Source organism: Nicotiana attenuata, unplaced genomic scaffold, assembly GCF_001879085.1.
Source record: "Nicotiana attenuata strain UT unplaced genomic scaffold, NIATTr2, whole genome shotgun sequence".
Taxonomy (NCBI): Eukaryota; Viridiplantae; Streptophyta; class Magnoliopsida; order Solanales; family Solanaceae; genus Nicotiana; species Nicotiana attenuata.
Genome location: NW_017672655.1, coordinates 14,904 through 32,764, shown reverse-complemented (window position 1 = coordinate 32,764; position 17,861 = coordinate 14,904). Strand labels below are relative to the sequence as shown.

At 38.3% G+C, this 17,861-nt stretch overlaps 1 long non-coding RNA gene across 1 annotated transcript; it reads right to left on the bottom strand.

Moving 5' to 3' along the window:
• Window positions 1-5,234: 5,234 nt before the first annotated feature.
• On the bottom strand, window positions 5,235-13,727 carry LOC109213984. The gene is made up of 3 exons (XR_002066098.1): window positions 13,123-13,727; window positions 7,046-7,115; window positions 5,235-5,298 (listed from the first exon to the last, which is right to left on the bottom strand). It is a non-coding gene; the product is annotated as an uncharacterized LOC109213984 (long non-coding RNA).
• Window positions 13,728-17,861: the final 4,134 nt, after the last annotated feature.

The following is a 17,861-nucleotide window of genomic DNA, read 5'->3' as shown; positions in this document are numbered from 1 at the left end:
GGGGGGGGGGGGGGGGGGTGTTTATGAACTAAGTTTTTGCCCGAGGGGCCGATTATGGCTTTCATCTCTTTTATTATAAATGGTATTGAACCCCTACTGAAATTGTTGGAAGGTATTTTCAAATGAATTTAACCAAAAGCTGGAATTTAAATGAGACGATTGACTCGTATTCTGTTTTGAAAGCCTGTTGTGCTTATTGAGTTTATCATGAAGGAGGATTCATCATTTCCTACTACTCAGTCTTTATTTACTCTTATTACTTATTGGGTTGGAGTACTCATATTACTCCATGCACCTTGTGTGCAGATTCAGGTATTTTCTGAGCTTGGTGGCAGTTTTCATCGGAGTCAGCAAGGTAGTTGCCTGGCGATCGCGGCTTTGCTCTCTCCCTCTTTATTTTCCCTTATGTATTCTGGTGACTTTCCGACCATTTCGGTCTTGATGTGGTTAGACAGTTGTAGTAGATGCTCATGACTAGTGACACCCCGATGTTAGGCTTGTATGTTATTTCCGCACTGTTCATTTAGACTTATATTATGAAACATTTGTTTAATTAAAGGCTTTGAAATGACTATTTAGTTCTTCGAAAGATATGGGATTATCACGAGCGCGTATAACTGCTGAGATCTCTATATATTCTGCTCCAAGTTCGCTCAAAACTTTGATGACTAGTTCCTTATTTGTTAGAGGTGAGCCAGAGGCAAGCCAAATCATTCGCAATGGATTTAATTTCTTTCATGTAGTCGCTGATGGACTTGGAGTCTCACCTGATGTGTGAGAGTAACTCACGAAGGCCGAAAATTCTTGCTTTAGATTTGTTCGCATAGGTCGTTTGCGAACTGTCCCATGCGTTTTTCGCAGTAGCTTCCCATCAGTTTGATCGAGAGCTGCGATGCTGGGTTGAAGGAAATCAGTTGTGTTAGTTAGATCACATGTCCATGGCTGAAAATGGTTCGGGGTGGTGGTTCTTGAGTTTTCTCCCATTAGGCTTCAACTGGATGAAGGGAAAAAAGGTCGCAGACTTTAGAGTTGCTCGTGTGAGCTTACGGCTTCTGATACCATAAAACAGTGAAGATTTGGTGTTCCGACTTGTATTATTCAGTCATGTAAATGGGTATATTTATATCTGAAGAAGTACAATGGTAGTAGGAGTTTTGTAGAAGAGGGAGAGAGGTTTAGGAGATATATACAACAATTTAAATTCAAATGAGAATCTTAGCTCTGCTTATCCTTATCCTTATCAATTAATAGTCAAAGAACTAAATAAGAGTCTCAAACTCTTAGTTGCCATTGCCGAGTCAGAGTTGACAGATATGCGATACTTTGTCTAAGTGATGGTTGAAGAAGATTGTGGCAGAATTATCTATTTTTTTCTATTCGTGGAGCAATAAGTTGTAATTTGATGCTTTTAATTTTAAGGGAGGTATTTGAAAAAAAATAAAATTAATTAAGTTGACTATTATATATGAATACTAAACTACAATTGAATTTAACAAAATATGAAAGTAATAAATAAATGTAATAACACTAATTTAATTAGGGGTTAATTTGTAATTTCTAAGAAAACAAAAAATAAGGATAAAGAGTAATAAGCCAAAGGAAATGCAGTAGAAGCATATTAAAGAAACAGAATAAATTTCACATGCTGGAAGCAAATGGTGTTGCTACTCCAATGTCTACCAGTGAGCATCTAAGCATTAATGATGGAACATGTTCAGCAAATGTGAAGTTGTATAGACAAGTCATTGGCTCTCTTCAGTATCTTAGTTTTACAAGGCCGGATATTTGCTTTACCATTAATAAGCTTTCTCAACTCCAACATGCTCCATCAATTCGACATTGGCAAGTAGCTAAGCGCTTGCTCGGATACCTCAAAGAAACACTCACCTATGGACTTCTCATAAGTCCCTCATCCACTACCATACTTTAGTCGTTGATTGGGGCCGAATGCTTGATACAAGACACTCAACTTCAGCTTAAGTCATTCTTCTTGGTTCCAATCCTATCAATTAATGTTCTAAAAAGCAGGGAACAATTGCTCGCTCATCCACTGAAGCTAAGTATCGAGCTGTTGCAGGAGCTGTAGCTGAAGTAAACTGGATTGTTAGTCTCCTTAAGGAGCTGCATCTTCCACCTAAGACTCCGCCAAAAATCCTATGCGATAATGTTGGAGCCACTTATCTCAGTCGTAATCTTGTCTTCCACAGTAGAATGAATCATATGGCCATTGATTTTCATTTCGTCTGTGATCAAGTTGAAAGGAATCAAATTGATGTTCGGCACATTAGCAATGCCTCACAGCTTGCAGATGCCATAACAAGACCTCTACCTCGATGACCTTTCTCTAACTTTGTGACCAAGATTGGCCTCCAGTAGAGCCAATCTTGCGGGGGTATGATAAGGATAAGGATAAGCAGAGCTAAGATTATCATTTGAATTCAAATTATTGTATATATCTCATAAACCTCTCTTCCTCATCTACTAAACTCCTACTAACATTGTACTTCTTCAGATATAAATGTACCCATTTACATGACTGAATAATACAAATTGGAACACCAAATCTTCATTGTTTTATTAATATGCCCTTAACCTTGATTTCTGTCGTAAGTTTTTGTTAATTTTTGAAGTTTGAACACCCTTTTTATCACTGGTCCTTTTTTATTTGAGAAAAAAATTAGAAATTTAAAGTTTAAAAAATGGTTAAATCAAACACTTTCCCTTCTCGTAACACCCATTTTGTGAAAACAATATCTCCGTTTCGGTGCTTTCACTTTCTTTAAAACTTCTTTTTGTTTATACTTGGCTAATTAGCCATCATACTTATTAAGAATTCAAAGAGTTGCACATCGAATTTTATTGCTAGTAATTAGTATACAATGGTGTCTCTGTTGTACACAAATCCTAGGTCTGCCTCTGTTAATGTGTGTTTTTGAATTATTATAACTTGTGTAATTCTTTATAACTAGATTGAATTTCGTTTTAAAAGGCTTATTATAGTGAGTTCAACGCACAAAATTTCCTACATTTACCTTGCTACAAAGAGAGATAATAATCTAAACCAAACAGTAAGGTCTTTTTTCATTCGGTGGCAAGGGAAGGCTGCAAACCAAATCATTTGGTGCCTTTTCTTGTTAGTGCCCACAGTTCTATATCTAATTGTCTGAGCAATGTTAAGCCAAAACTTGAAATATATCATGCTTCCTGCCCATGAATCAAACCAGCCAACTATATGGTGATTTTATTTAGTGTCTCACAAATATATTATATAATACCTTAGATGAAACCTTCAAGAAACTATGCTTGAAATGATAATTTAATAAAGAAAGAACAAAGGAGTTCAAGAAATTCAAGTAACTTTATTACATAATATAAGTTGCTCTCTTGATATGTCCAAATATGTTATTGGAGTCATTTGGCCACTGAAATTTCTCCTAATATTTGATAGCCTATATTTTGTCTCTGAACTCGGGATGCAACGTATAAACTCTTGCACCTACTTGGAAGTAGTTATGTCATGTTTCTCAGTTGCTTCCAAAATGGAAGAGTTTAATGCTCTTCTAACTGTTGATTTGTGTGACTACAATTTATTATCAAAAAGAGATATACATTTTTGACAAATTGTTTCAACTTTTACATTGAAAAGTAACTCTCTTTCTTAATAAACAAAAATCATAATGTTTAAGCATTTTTTTCATATATCATTATCGAAACTCCAATTTGCTATTCAGCCTATACTTTCTTGGCAATTAAGTTTAACTTCAGTTTTGTTTAAGGTTGACTGAATTCTCCGTCCTGCTTTTCATGCCTTAAAAGCGATGGAACGATTTTAGCAGGTGGTTTCTTTTGGATATCACGTCATTTTTGAAATGTATATGTGAAGTTATGGATATTTTCACTATTTTATTTATAACGACCCAGAATTCCCACCTTCGGGACCGCGATGGCGCCAAATATTTCACTCGCTAGAAAAGCCAACGTTACAAAAATTCTTAAATAAATTTTTAAACAGTTCAACAAATAACCCAATTAAACTGAAATGAAACTAAAATGAAGTGTGAAGTAGCATAATAACCAACACATCTTAATATAACCTGGATCTAGAGTCACAAGTTCACGAGCTTCTAGAGGTTCTACACATAGAGTCTGGAATAAATACAACTGTTTCAAATGAAATGAACATTAATAGAGGAAAGAGGAAGGGAACTTCAAGGTCTGTGGACGCCAGTAGATCTACCTCGAGCTCCAGATGTGCTAATCCGAGCTGATGTGACTCACGTACAGCTAGGATCAATACCAAAATCTGCACAAGAAGTGCAGAGTGTAGTATGAGTACAACCGATCCAATGTACTCCGTAAGTGTCGAGCCTAACCTCGACGGGGTAGTGATGAGGCTATGACAGGACACCCACGTAATTAAGCATGTACAACGAAGATATATGTACAACATAACAACAAATAGAGAATTAAACAAGTACGATTGGGAGAGGACATGCGAAAGGGGGGCGAGATACAATAACTAGAACAAGAATGACAACAGGAGACAATCAAATAAACCCTCAACCAATGAAAACGGATAAACATAATGAATAAATATGGCACGGCACCACCCATCATGTTTTTACGTTCAACCTCACCATGAAATGATAATAATGTCACGACATCACCCTTCGTGCTTTTACTTTCAACATTACCATGAAATAATAATAACGGCACGACATCACCTTTCGTGCTTTTAAATTCAATCTCTCCATGAAACAATAAATATGATACTTCGTGCTTTAACCATCTTCCTCACCATGTATTAATCAGTAAATGAAGCAATAATTAGTACGACATCACCCTTCATGCTTTAACACTTTCCCTTACCGTGTAGCAATGAATATAAACATTTGAGAGATAAATTAAGCAAGAATAAACGTTATGTCAAAAATGATTCCAAAATACCAAACCTCAACTTCCAAAAAGAATACTCCATTATCACAAATAGTTCATAAATACGGAAAGAACATTCAATTAAGTAATAAACTAGTCTAATCATGGATATCATAATCAAATAAGGCAATAAATTACAAGGAAACAAGTCCCCCCTCCCCCCGCATGCTTTAACCCAACAACAACACATAGGTACTCGTCACCTCATATACGTTGTACCCACATATTTAAACACATAGCAAATAAACAAACAAGTCCTAATCCCTCAAGTCAAGGTTAACCACGACACTTACTTGGCTCCACAATTGGCTCAAAGTTCAACCACGGCTTTGCCTTTCGAACAAGCCTCCGAACCAATCAAATCTATCAAATTATTAACCAAACGATTCAAAATAAGCATTAGGAACTACCCATGAATGAAAGAGGTTCAACTTAGGTCATTATTGAAAAAGTCAGCAAAAGTGAACCCCCAGGACCGCTTGGTCTAAACCCAAAATTCGGACCAAAATCCGATTACTCATTCACCCCCGAGCCAGGTTATGTAATTTGTTTTGAAATCCGACCTCAATTCGAGGTCTAACTTCTAATTTTACAAAAATTCCTAATTCAACCCAAATCCCCAATTTCTACCATGAAAATCCTAGATTTAAGGTTGAAATCTTATTAAATATAATGGGTAATTGAAAGATAGTAGGTTAGAGTCACTTACCAATGAATCGAGGAAGAAGAGCTCTTGGCAAAACCACCTCTAAGGTTTTAACGGTTGAGAATTTGAAAGACTGAACTAAAATCCCGATTTTCCCTTCTTAAGTCCAAGCGCAGATGTCGCAATTGAGACCTGGGTTTCGGAATTACGAACCCCGCAAATGTGAAAAATCCTTCGCAAATGCGAAGTCTTCACATTTCTACTACCATCGCAAATGCGATGGTTTTGTTCGCAATTGCGAATTTGGGACTTCCACAATTGCGAATCGCAAATGCGAACCACTCCCCCCCCCCCCCAGTACTACTTGGCAAATGCAAACTACTTGTTCGCAAATGCGAACCTGACAGGAATCTTAACAATTCGCAAATGTGAACATGGACCTCACAAATGCGAGATTAGAGGCTACACCAAAAATAGTGTGATTACTCGATATGTCCGTTCAAAGATGAATGTTTGTTTTTGAGGTGGAGAATATGATGACCTGATAGGTCACTTTGAGTTTTAGCTTTCATTTCTATGTTCCGAGACCTCGAATAACTTCGTTTAGACTTAACCGAACATTTACTCACACTCATTCTTTTACAAATTAAAGATACCAATCCGTCGTACTCCAATGTGAGTGAAAATTTAACAATACTCAGCGGAGAACAACTATAATATACCGAGTTATTCTCCACCACAATCTTATCTGCCCAATATAATGCAGCCCTAAGTTTTTGCTCTTAAGACAATCTAGCAAAATTCAAAAAATATTTATGAATATGAAGTGATAAAAAGGATGTTGAAAAATTGAATTTTGCAGAATGATTTTTTGAAGAACGAATATGTGATGACCCGATAGGTCACTCTGAGTTTTAGCCTTCATTCTGTGTTCCGAGACCTCGAATAGTTTCGTTTAGACTTCTTTGATTTGCGTGCACAGTCCCTGTCTTGCCCCGAAAAGTTTTTATGTGAAAAATTTAAGAAAATGTGAAACTTTACTTTAAAACTCATAGGAGTTGACTGCGATCAACATTTTGTGTAAATGGACACGGATCGATATTTTAATCAGTCCCGGTGGTTCTGTATTGTGATTAGGGACTTGGGCGTGTCACGACCCCAAAACCAATCCGGTCGTAATGACGCCTATCGTGAAACTAGGCCAGCCGACACATTTCCCAAGTAGTTCAGTATTTCATTAAAACTTATATAATAACCTTTTCAAATGAAACTCCATAAAGATACAAAGTCCAAACCAAAATAAATGGGAAAAATAAAAGCCCGACCTCGGGTGTCACTAAGTCATTAGCAATACTACAATTTATCTCGAAATATAACAAGACCAAATTAGTTTGGAAATAGTCAAAGTACACTAGAAGGAAGATAGAGAAGGAGAAGGCGGAACTGCGATCGCCAGGAAGATACCTCGCTATCTCCATGATAACCCGCGACTGGAGTCGTCAACAGCCGCTACCGTGCCCTGAGATACCTGGATCTGTACACAAGGTGCAGGGGATAACATTAGTACACCAACTGAGTAAGTAACAAGTCCAAACAATGGACTGATAGGTAGTGACGAACTAGACCTCGGCAATTATAACACATTTAAATTGTACAGGAAAGTAGGCATGCTGGCAATTCAATATTTTTAACTTGACAGTAAAGCAAAATGCTAATCCGAACAATGTGAAGTATAAAGCTCAGTAAAACTCTACATGTCAATGCCAGAAATGTATGAAAATGCGCCGTGTGCTCCCACTCTCAAGTGCTCAACTACTCGGTACCGCATATGGCCATCCGACACAAGGAAATCCATCCCAGAATATATATATACAACACTGACCTCAGGTCAACCGGTACCGAGGAACAAGGGTAATCCAACCCTGAGGAGAAATCCATCTCCAGGTATCAGTACTTCGAACAAATCCATGTCCAGGGAAATCCATCCCTCAATAATATCATCCGCGCTCACTGGGGTGTATAGACTCCGGAGGGGCTCCATTCAGCCCAAGCGCTATAACAAGCCAATGAAGGCATAATCAATAATCTGCTGCAGCGTGCAGCCCGATCCCATAATTGTCACTCACATTCAGGCCCTCGGCCTCACTCAGCCATCACTCTCCAGTCTCATACACACGGGCTCACAATACCAAGAAACTAGCCTGAAACAATGATATGATGTGCCAAATAACAATAACCGAGACTGAGACATGCTATGATATGCATGAACAAGACTGAGTACAGAATATCAATGAAACTAAGATATGATAGCAAGAAACGACCTCTCGGGTCTCAACGGTATCGGCGTGGAGCCCTAACATGGTAATTTAGCATAATTTACAGCTCATTAACTTAATCACATAATCACTACACAGATATCAGCAAGAAAGAGTCACTAAGTAGTGCCATGGAATGATCCGGGCCGTAATTCTCACGGTGCACGCCTACACGCCCATCACTTGACATTTGCGTCACCTTAATATTTAATCATAGATCGTTCGGGGTTTCAAACCCTCAGAACCTAGTTTGGAAGCGTTACTTACCTCAAACCAAGCCAAAACTCTAGCTCGCGACGCCCTTGCCTCTCGACTCGGCCTCTAAATGCTCCGAATCTAATCAAAATCATTACATTATCATCAATACACGCTAAAAGAATGAAACCTACACGAAAATTATCAAATTAGACCAAAAATCCCGAATTTGGCTCAAACCCGGCCCCCGGGCCCACGTCTCGGAATCTGACAAAAATTACAAAACTAGAAACTCCTTTCACTCCCGAGTCTATACCTACCAAATCATCAAAATCGGACCTCAAATGGTCCCTCAAACCCTCAACCAAAACTCTCCAAAACTCAAGTCCTAACCCCTTTACTTCTCTCCAAATTCCCACTAAATTCCATGATTAAACAGTGGAAAAATCATCACAAACACAATTAATAAAGCTCAAGTAGCTTACCTCACTGATACCCCTCGATTCCCTCTTGAAATCACTTCTTTGAGCTCCAAACTCGTCCAAAAATGGTGAAGAATGGGCAGAAATTCGCGAAGGGGACCTTTTATACCTTCTACCCAGCGTTTCCGCATCTGCGGCCACCATGTTGCTTTACGACCCGCACCAACAGAAAATCCCTCGCCGGTGTGGTTTCCACTTAAACCTCAAAATCCCGCTTCTGCGGTCAAGCACCCGCACCAGCGGTCTCGCAGGTGCGGTCCCTTGTGCGCACCTGCGGTTTTGCCTGAGCTTCTCAATTCCCGCATCTGCGATCCAATTCTCGCTTTTACAAGTCTCGCGCCTGCGGTCCCTACTCCGCAGGTGCTGTTATGACAGCTGAAGGATATCTTCAGTACTTCCTCAAATCCCATCCTTGATCCGTCAATCTCCCGAAATCAACCCGAGGCCCTCGGGACCTCAACCAAACATAGAAACCAGTCACATATCATCATTCAAACTTATTCCAACCTTCGGAACACTCCAAACAACATCAAAACATCAAATCACCCTCGGATTCAAGCCTAAGAACTTCTAAACTTCCGAATTCCGCAAACGCTGCCGAAGCCCATCAAACCTCGTCCGAATGACTTGAAATTTTGCACACACATCACAAATGACACTATGAACCTACTCCAATTTCCAGAATTTCATTCCAACCTCGATATCAAAATTTCCGTTGTCGATCGAAAAACTCCAAATTTTCAATTTCGTCAATCCAAGCCTAAATTTACCACAGACCTCCAAATTACCTTCCGAACACGCTCCTAACAAAATCACCTAACGGAGCTATCCGAACTATTAGAATTCACATCGGAGATCTTCTACACATAAGTCAACATCCGATTGACTTTTCCAACTTAAGCTTCTAAATAAGAGACTAAGTGTCTCATTCCACTCCAAGACCACCCCGAACCCGAACCAACCAACACGATACGATGAAATACAACTGAACAATACATAAAGAAGTAGAAATGGGGGAAACGGGGCTGTAACTCATGAAACCACTGGCCGGGTCGTTACATATTCCCCCTCTTAAACAAACGTTCGTTCTCGAACGGGTCTAGAAACATACCTGAAACCTCAAACAGGTGTGGATATCTGCTCCGCATCTCCCGCTCGGTCTCCCAAGTAGCCTCCTCCACGAGCCGAGCTCTCCACTGCACTTTCACTGACGTTATATCCTATGATCTCAACTTTCGCACCTGCTGCTCCAGAATAGCCACTGGCTCCACATCGTAAGTCAAATCACCGTCTAACTAAACCGTGCTGAAATCCAATACATGAGACGGATCGCCAGTATTACTTCCGGATCATGGAAACATGAAATATTGGGTGCACACTCGATAAGCTAGGTGGCAAAGCAAGATCATAAGCCACCTCCCCAATCCTCCGAAGCACCTCAAAAGGCCCGATCAACCGAGGGCTCAATTTACCCTTCTTCCCAAATCTCATAACACCCTTCATGGGCGAAACCTTCAGTAGAACCTTCTCCCCAACCATGTAAGACATATCACGAACCTTCCTGTCAGCATAACTCTTTTGTCTTGACTGCGCTGTACGAAGCCGCTCCTGAATCACTTTCACCTTGTCCCAAGTATCCTGTACCAAGTCTGTACCCAAAAGCCTAGCCTCACCCGGCTCAAACCAACCTACTGGAGATCTACGTCGTCTCCCATATAAAGCCTCATATGGAGCCATCTGAATACTCGACTGATAACTGTTGTTGTAAGAAAACTCCGCGAGCGGTAGAAACTGGTCCCATGAACCCCCAAAATCAATGACACAAGCGCGCAACATGTCCTCCAATATCTAAATAGTGTGCTCGGACTGCCCGTCCATCTGAGGGTGAAAAGCTGTGCTCAACTCAACCTGAGTACCCAACTCTCGCTGTACGACTCTCCAAAACTGTGACGTGAACTGAGTACCTCTATCTGAAATGATGGAAACTAGGACACCATGCAGGTGAACAATCTCTCGGATATAAATATCAGCTAACCGCTCTGAAGAATAGGTAGCACACACCAAAATGAAGTGCGCGGACTTGGTCAGCCGATCCACAATCACCCAAATAACATCGAACTTCCTCAAAGTCCGTGGGAGTCCAACTACGAAATCCATGGTGATCCGCTCCCACTTCCTCTTTGGAATATCCATCTGCTAAAGCAAGCCACCGAGTCTCTGATACTCATATTTCACCTGCTGACAATTGAGACACCGAGCTACAAATCCCACTATATCTTTCTTCATTTTTCTCCACCAGTAGTGCTGTCTCAAATCCTGATACATCTTCGCGACACCCGGATGAATGGAATACCGCGAGCTGTGGGCCTCCTCCAGAATCAACTCCCGAAGCCCATCCACATTGGGCACACATATCCGGACCTGCATCCTCAATACCCCATCATCGCCAATAGTCACATCTCTGGCATCGCCGTGCTGAACTCTGTCCGTGAGGACAAGCAAATGAGGATCATCATACTGGCATTCTCTGATACGAACAAATAAGGAAGACCGAGAAACCACACAGGCTAAGATCCGCTGGGCTCTGAAATATCCAACCTCACAAACCGATCGGCCAAAGCCTGAACATCAACTGCAAGAGGCCTCTCCCCAATTGGAATATATGCCAAACTACCCATACTCACCGTCTTCCTACTCAAAGCATCGGCCACTACATTGGCATTCCCCGGATGGTACAAAATAGTGATATCATAGTCCTTTAGCCGCTCCAACCATCTCCGCTGCCTCAAATTGAGATCATTCTACTTGAACAAGTTCTGGAGGCTACGATGATCAGTAAACACCTCACAAGACACACCATAGAGATAATGCCTCCAAATCTTCAATGCGTGAACAATGGCAGCCAACTACAAATCATGAATAGGGTAGTTCTTCTCATGGGGCTTTAACTGGCGAGAAGCATAAGCAATCACTCTACCCTCTTGCATCAACACACACCCGATACCAACTCGAGAAGCATCACAATATACCATATAAGAACGTGAAGCTGATGGCAAAACTAACATTGGAGCTGTGGTCAAGGCAGACTTGAGCTTCTAAAAGCTTGCCTCACACTCATCCGACCACATGAAAGGAGCACCCTCTTGAGTCAATTTGGTCAAGGGTGATGCTATAGATGAAAATCCCTGAACGAACCGACGGTAGTAACCCGCCAAACCAAGAAAGCTGCGAATCTCTGTGGCTGAGGACGGTCTGGGCCAACTCTGAACCGCCTCTATCTTCTTCGGATCAACTTGAATACCCTCACTGGACACCACGTGCCCCAAGAAAGCCACTGAACTGAGCCAAAACTCACACTTGGAGAATTTTGCATAAAACTTCTCCTCCCTCAACCGCTACAATACAACTCTCAAATGCGCAGCGTGCTCCTCCTGACTATGCGAGTACACCAGAATATCATCAATGAATACTGTCACGCCTCCTTTTTTACTACACCCCCGAAAGGGTATAATAAAAGGAGTTTTTCCAATTAAAGGACAATCGAAACGGGATTTATTTATTTAAAGAATTCAGAGTCGCCACTTGGGAGATTTATGGTGTCCCAAGTCACCGGTTCAAATCCCGAATCGAGGAAAGGATGGACTCTGTATTACAGTCCGCGAACCAGAAATCCGGGTAAGGAATTCTGTTAACCCGGGAGAAGGTGATAGGCACTCCCGAGTTCCATGGTTCTAGCACGGTCGCTCAACTGCTATAATTGGCATAATATCTGATTTTAGTTCATGTTCAAAGCCTATGTGCATTTTTACTTTATAACCGCTTTTATTCATTTTAAAGAAGATTTAACGTTGTCTAAAACATATCTTTGGACCGCTTCACATGAAATGCACCCGTAATCCAAAATACATTTTATTCAACGTTATTAAGATTTGGATTTGGGTTACATGAAATGCACACCCGAGCACCTATCTCTTCTTCTAAATAATTCTACAATCATATATCACTTCAGTTAGTCTGTGAGGATTAACCAAAGAACCAAACACAATTTCCATGACAAAGCATAGTATATTCACCCACATTTGGCACATAATATCCCTTGAACTACAAACCACGCCAAAATGCTTCGGTATTCAATTAACTGAAATGCTATTTTTATACTAGATTAGGGGAACTTCACTTGGTTGAACTCAAATTATGAATGAACTTGCAGACAAGATGAGGAAATCGCAGGCAACATATGCCCATTTCATTGATATACTGTATATAGCTGATCTATTTAACACTATCACAACTAAAACAAGATAAGAAATTATCATTTTCGAAATCTCATGATGGTAGACCAAAGGATGAGTTTGAAAACAAAGTCTACTACAAATCAAATCCCAAGAACAGAAAGAAATCTACACTAAGCTAAACTATTGAGCTGAAAATTTACACCAACACAATATTCACACGAATTGAGTCAGAACAATCAAACATAAGCTTCCTCCATTTTTAACTATGAAGTATATGACAGAAATACCACAAATAACAGAGGGGGGAAATGAACCTGAAATAATCTTTTGGCTAACAAAATTCCAGCAACTACACAAATGAAGTTCACCGTAGCTATAACCGGATCTCGGAATCGCGATAAAAATCCAAACAGAATCAGGACCGGAAACCTTGGACGCGACCACGTCGACGAACTCGACTGTGAATCGAAACAACACTCAACTAAACCAGAAAAGGGTGAGGAATCACATCGTTGTTGAAATCATACGACGAAGACAAGCTTGTGAATGTGAATTTGTCCATGCACTCGCCAATGAATGAAGCTATCGAGTGTCTTAATTTCCCATCTTTCTCACTGTTTTCGTTCACTCTAAGAGCTAATCTCCTACTCTCAATCTCCTGTTCTGTTTTCCTTTGCCCTTTTTGCGTGCGTTAGCTTCAAGAGCGTGAGACGAGGGGGTCGTTCATTTGTGAGGTTCAGCGGCTGTTGGGTTCAGGAGAGATCAGGTTTCTCTTTCTTTTTAATGGTGAAGAAGCAAGAGTTCAAGGGGTCGTTTGGGTTGCTCCAACTCAGAAAATCCCTGAAGCTTTCTTAGGGGTGTGTTCTCTCGAAGAAGAAGGAATTCCGATTTGGAGGGGTCCTTTTTCACTGTTGCGGTTGTCCCCTCCTCTAATTAAGGTCTCTAGGTTTATTTAATAAGAAGGGTTTGGGTGTTGGGTCGAGTCGGGTCGACCCGGTTTGGACTGGGTAAGAAGATCGTCTAGTTTAAGTGAAGAAGGGATATTAAATTTGGGCTCACTCATTACATGGCCCAATTTCAAATCTAAGACCAAGCTCTTCAGCGAAAAATCCAAAAATGGCCAGTTTTTCGCCTGGTCAATCAAATGTAGCCACATAATCACCGGTCAACGAAATTTAGCCACTAATTTAGCACGGTAACATTTTGTTGACTAATATACCCCTGCTTTTTTTATTAATTTACGCGACTTCACCTTAAATTCTTCTTTTAACAAAACTTAACAAAATCTTCCGGCATTAATTTTCAAATCGAGTTATTAGGAAAATTTTCGCCGTCAATCTGTAAATCGAAATATTAGCAAAATATTTCGGCGTTAATCGAGGTATTTGCAAAATCTTCCGGCGTTAATTTGCAAATCAAAGTGTTAGCAAAATCGTTCTGCGTCAATCTGCAAATCAAAGTTTTAGCAAAATTTCCGTCGTCAATCTGCAAATCGAAGTAAGTTCTATCTAAAATTTGTCTAATTATTTAAATTTCTTCTACGATCAAGAATTCAAACCATAAAATTCAAAGTATCAGTAAAAAAATTTAATTTTTCGAATTTTTGATTTGTTTTTAATGCTTTAATTTGTGTTATTGTCTAATTTTCCCAATGTAGAACATAGCGCCAGTATAATTTGTTGCACGTTTCTAAATTAATATCTAAAGCGAAGATTTTTCCAGCTTATTATACTGGAAATCTCATAAAAAAAGCATTATAATTCACTTGAAGTATGTTTCGTTAATGTAGATATTATGTTATAATATAATTGAGTTTTGTTTGAATCCAGTATATTTTACGGGACATCACGTGTGTGTAAGCTTTTCCTCGAATATGTTATACTGGATAAGTTCTAAAACTAGAATATAATTGAGTTTTGTTTGAATCCAGAATATTTACGGGACGTCACCTGTGTGTAAGCTTATTCTCCAGTATGTTAAACTGAATAAGTTCTAATACAAGAATATAATTGAGTTTTATTTTAATCCAGTATATTTTACGGGGCATCTCATGTGTGTAAGTTTATTCTCCAGTATGTTATACTGGATAATTTCTAAGACTAGAATATAATTGAGTTTTGATAGAATCCAGTATATTTTACGAGACATCACCTGTGTATAAGCTTATTCTCCAATAAGTTNTTATTAGGAAAATTTTCGCCGTCAATCTGTAAATCGAAATATTAGCAAAATCTTTCGGCGTTAATCGAGGTATTCGCAAAATCTTCCAGCGTTAATTTGCAAATCGAAGTGTTAGCAAAATCGTTCTGCGTCAATCTGCAAATCGAAGTTTTAGCAAAATTTCCGTCGTCAATCTGCAAATCGAAGTAAGTTCTATCTAAAATTTGTCCGATTATTTAAATTTCTTCTACGATCAAGAATTCAAACCATAAAATTCAAAGTATCAGTAAAAAAAATTTAATTTTTCGAATTTTTGATTTGTTTTTAATGCTTTAATCTGTGTTATTGTCTAATTTTCTCAATGTAGAACATAGCGCCAATATAATTTGTTCGACGTTTCTAAATTAATATCTAAAGCGAAGATTTTTCCAGCTTATTATACTGGAAATCTCATAAAAAAGCATTATAATTCACTTGAAGTATGTTTCGTTAATGTAGATATTATGTTATAATATAATTGAGTTTTGTTTGAATCCAGTATATTTTACGGGACATCACGTGTGTGTAAGCTTTTCCTCCAATATGTTATACTGGATAAGTTCTAAAACTAGAATATAATTGAGTTTTGTTTGAATCCAGTATATTTTACGAGACATCACCTGTGTATAAGCTTATTCTCCAATAAGTTATACTGGATAAGTTATAAGACTAGAATATAATTGAATTTTGTTTGAATCCAGAATATTTTACGGGACGTCACCTGTGTATAAGCTTATTTCCAATAAGTTATACTGGATAAGTTATAAGACTAGAATATAATTGAATTTTGTTTGAATCCAGTATATTTTACGGGACATTACATGTGTGTTAGCTTATTCTCCAGTATGTTATACTGGGTAAGTTCTGCATAAACTAGAATATAATTGAGTTTTATATCAATCCAGTATATTTTACAGGAAATCACCTGTGTTTAAAATTTTCTCCAGTATGTTATACTGGACGAGTTCTATTTAGAGTAGCATATCGTTGAGTTCTATTTAGACTAGAATATAATTTACTGGACGTTTCCAGCTTATTATATTGGAAATCTCATAAAAAATGTATTGTAATTCACTTGAAGTATGTTTCGTTAATGTAGATATTATGTTATAATATAGTTGAGTTTTATTTCAATCCAGAATAATTTAAAGTACGTCACCTGTGTGTAATGTTTTTCTCCAGTATGTTATACTGGACGAATTCTGTTTTCAGACTAGATTATAATTGAGTTTTGTTTTAATCCTGTATATTTTACGGGACATCGCCTGTGTGTAAGCTTTTTCTCCAGTATGTTATACTGGATAAGTTCTAAGACTAGAATATAATTGAGTTTTGTTTTAATCCAGTATATTTTACGGGACATCACCTGTATGTAAGCTTATTCTCCAGTATATTATACTGGATGAATATTATATTTTTAAACAGTATAATTTCTAGATATCTAATTATTTGGGTTCATTAAATACAGGATGCATACAAATTTCTTGATTATTGCGTTCGATGGCAAATGGACAGCAGATTACAAGTACTTGGATCATAAAACGAAGCTCCTCCTGATAAATAATGGGACTTCATTTGAAGAATTCCTTAGAAAATTTTTTGAAGTTATAGAGCTTGACAACAAAAAGTTTCAAGCAATTGTATGGCTTAATATCAACCTAGGTACTTCTAAGGGAATAGAAGTGACAAAAGATGAAGATCTTATTATGTGTATGATTCTTTTAAAAAATGATCCATACTATAAAGATTCGAAATTTGTTGTCGAAATATCAGAAAAACCAGATCAACAACTAGAAGGTAATGCAATAATGGAAATTGATAATCAACAGTTATTGCACAGAAACACATATGGTCCGGAAGAGCAAGTGTTGCTGATATCTTAAGTTGAAGAAGAGCAGGAGAATCCAATTTATGATATTACAATGGAAAAAGAAATTGTAATTCCTGTGGAAGATCAGCACATTGAATCACTACAAAGTATTGAAGGAAGAAAAAGGAAAGGAAAAGGAAAGGCAAAAGAATCTCCATCAATAATATTGAAGGAAAATGCATCACTGGATGATGTAAAACTTGGTTCTGTTTTTCAAGATAAAAATGCCATGATTAGATGTTTTTGCTTAGCAGCTATAAAGGAGCATTTTGAGTTCTATGTTAACAGGTCAAGTAACACGAGATACTCTTTGGTACGTACTGATGAAAAGTGTACTTGGACTGTTCGAGGTTCAAGAATTAAGGAATCAACACCTTTTAAAATAGTTAAATTTCAGAGAACACATGAGTGCTCAGTTGATATTCGAAAATCAGATCAAAGGCAAGCAACTTCAAATGTGATTAGAGATTACGTGATTGACAACTTAAGAGACATAGCTACTGAGGTAAAACCTAAGTTTATCATTTCAGAGATGAAAAGAGCACATGGAATTGATGTTGGTTATGGAAAAGCATGGCATGCTATTCAAAAGGGGTTATCTTTGTTAAGAGGAACAACTGAACACAATTATGAGCAGCTGCCATCATATTTGTATATGATGGAACAAAAAAATCCAGGATCATATACAAATATTGTGAGAGATGAAGAAAACAGGTAAATTTCTTATTTATGATAAGCTTTCTTTCCTGTAAATTATACTGGGTGAGTTCTGTTCAATCTATTGTATTTTATTTTGTCTAGTATATTATACAGGATGTTAGTGGTTGCGTCCAGTATATTTTACAGGATGTGTGTATTGTATAAGCTTTCTTTCCTGTAAATTATACTGGATGAGTTCTTTTTATTTATTACTTTTTTTGAGTGATTTTTTATGTCCATTATTAAATACGGGACATAGTGGTTTAACAGTATATAACTCCAGTT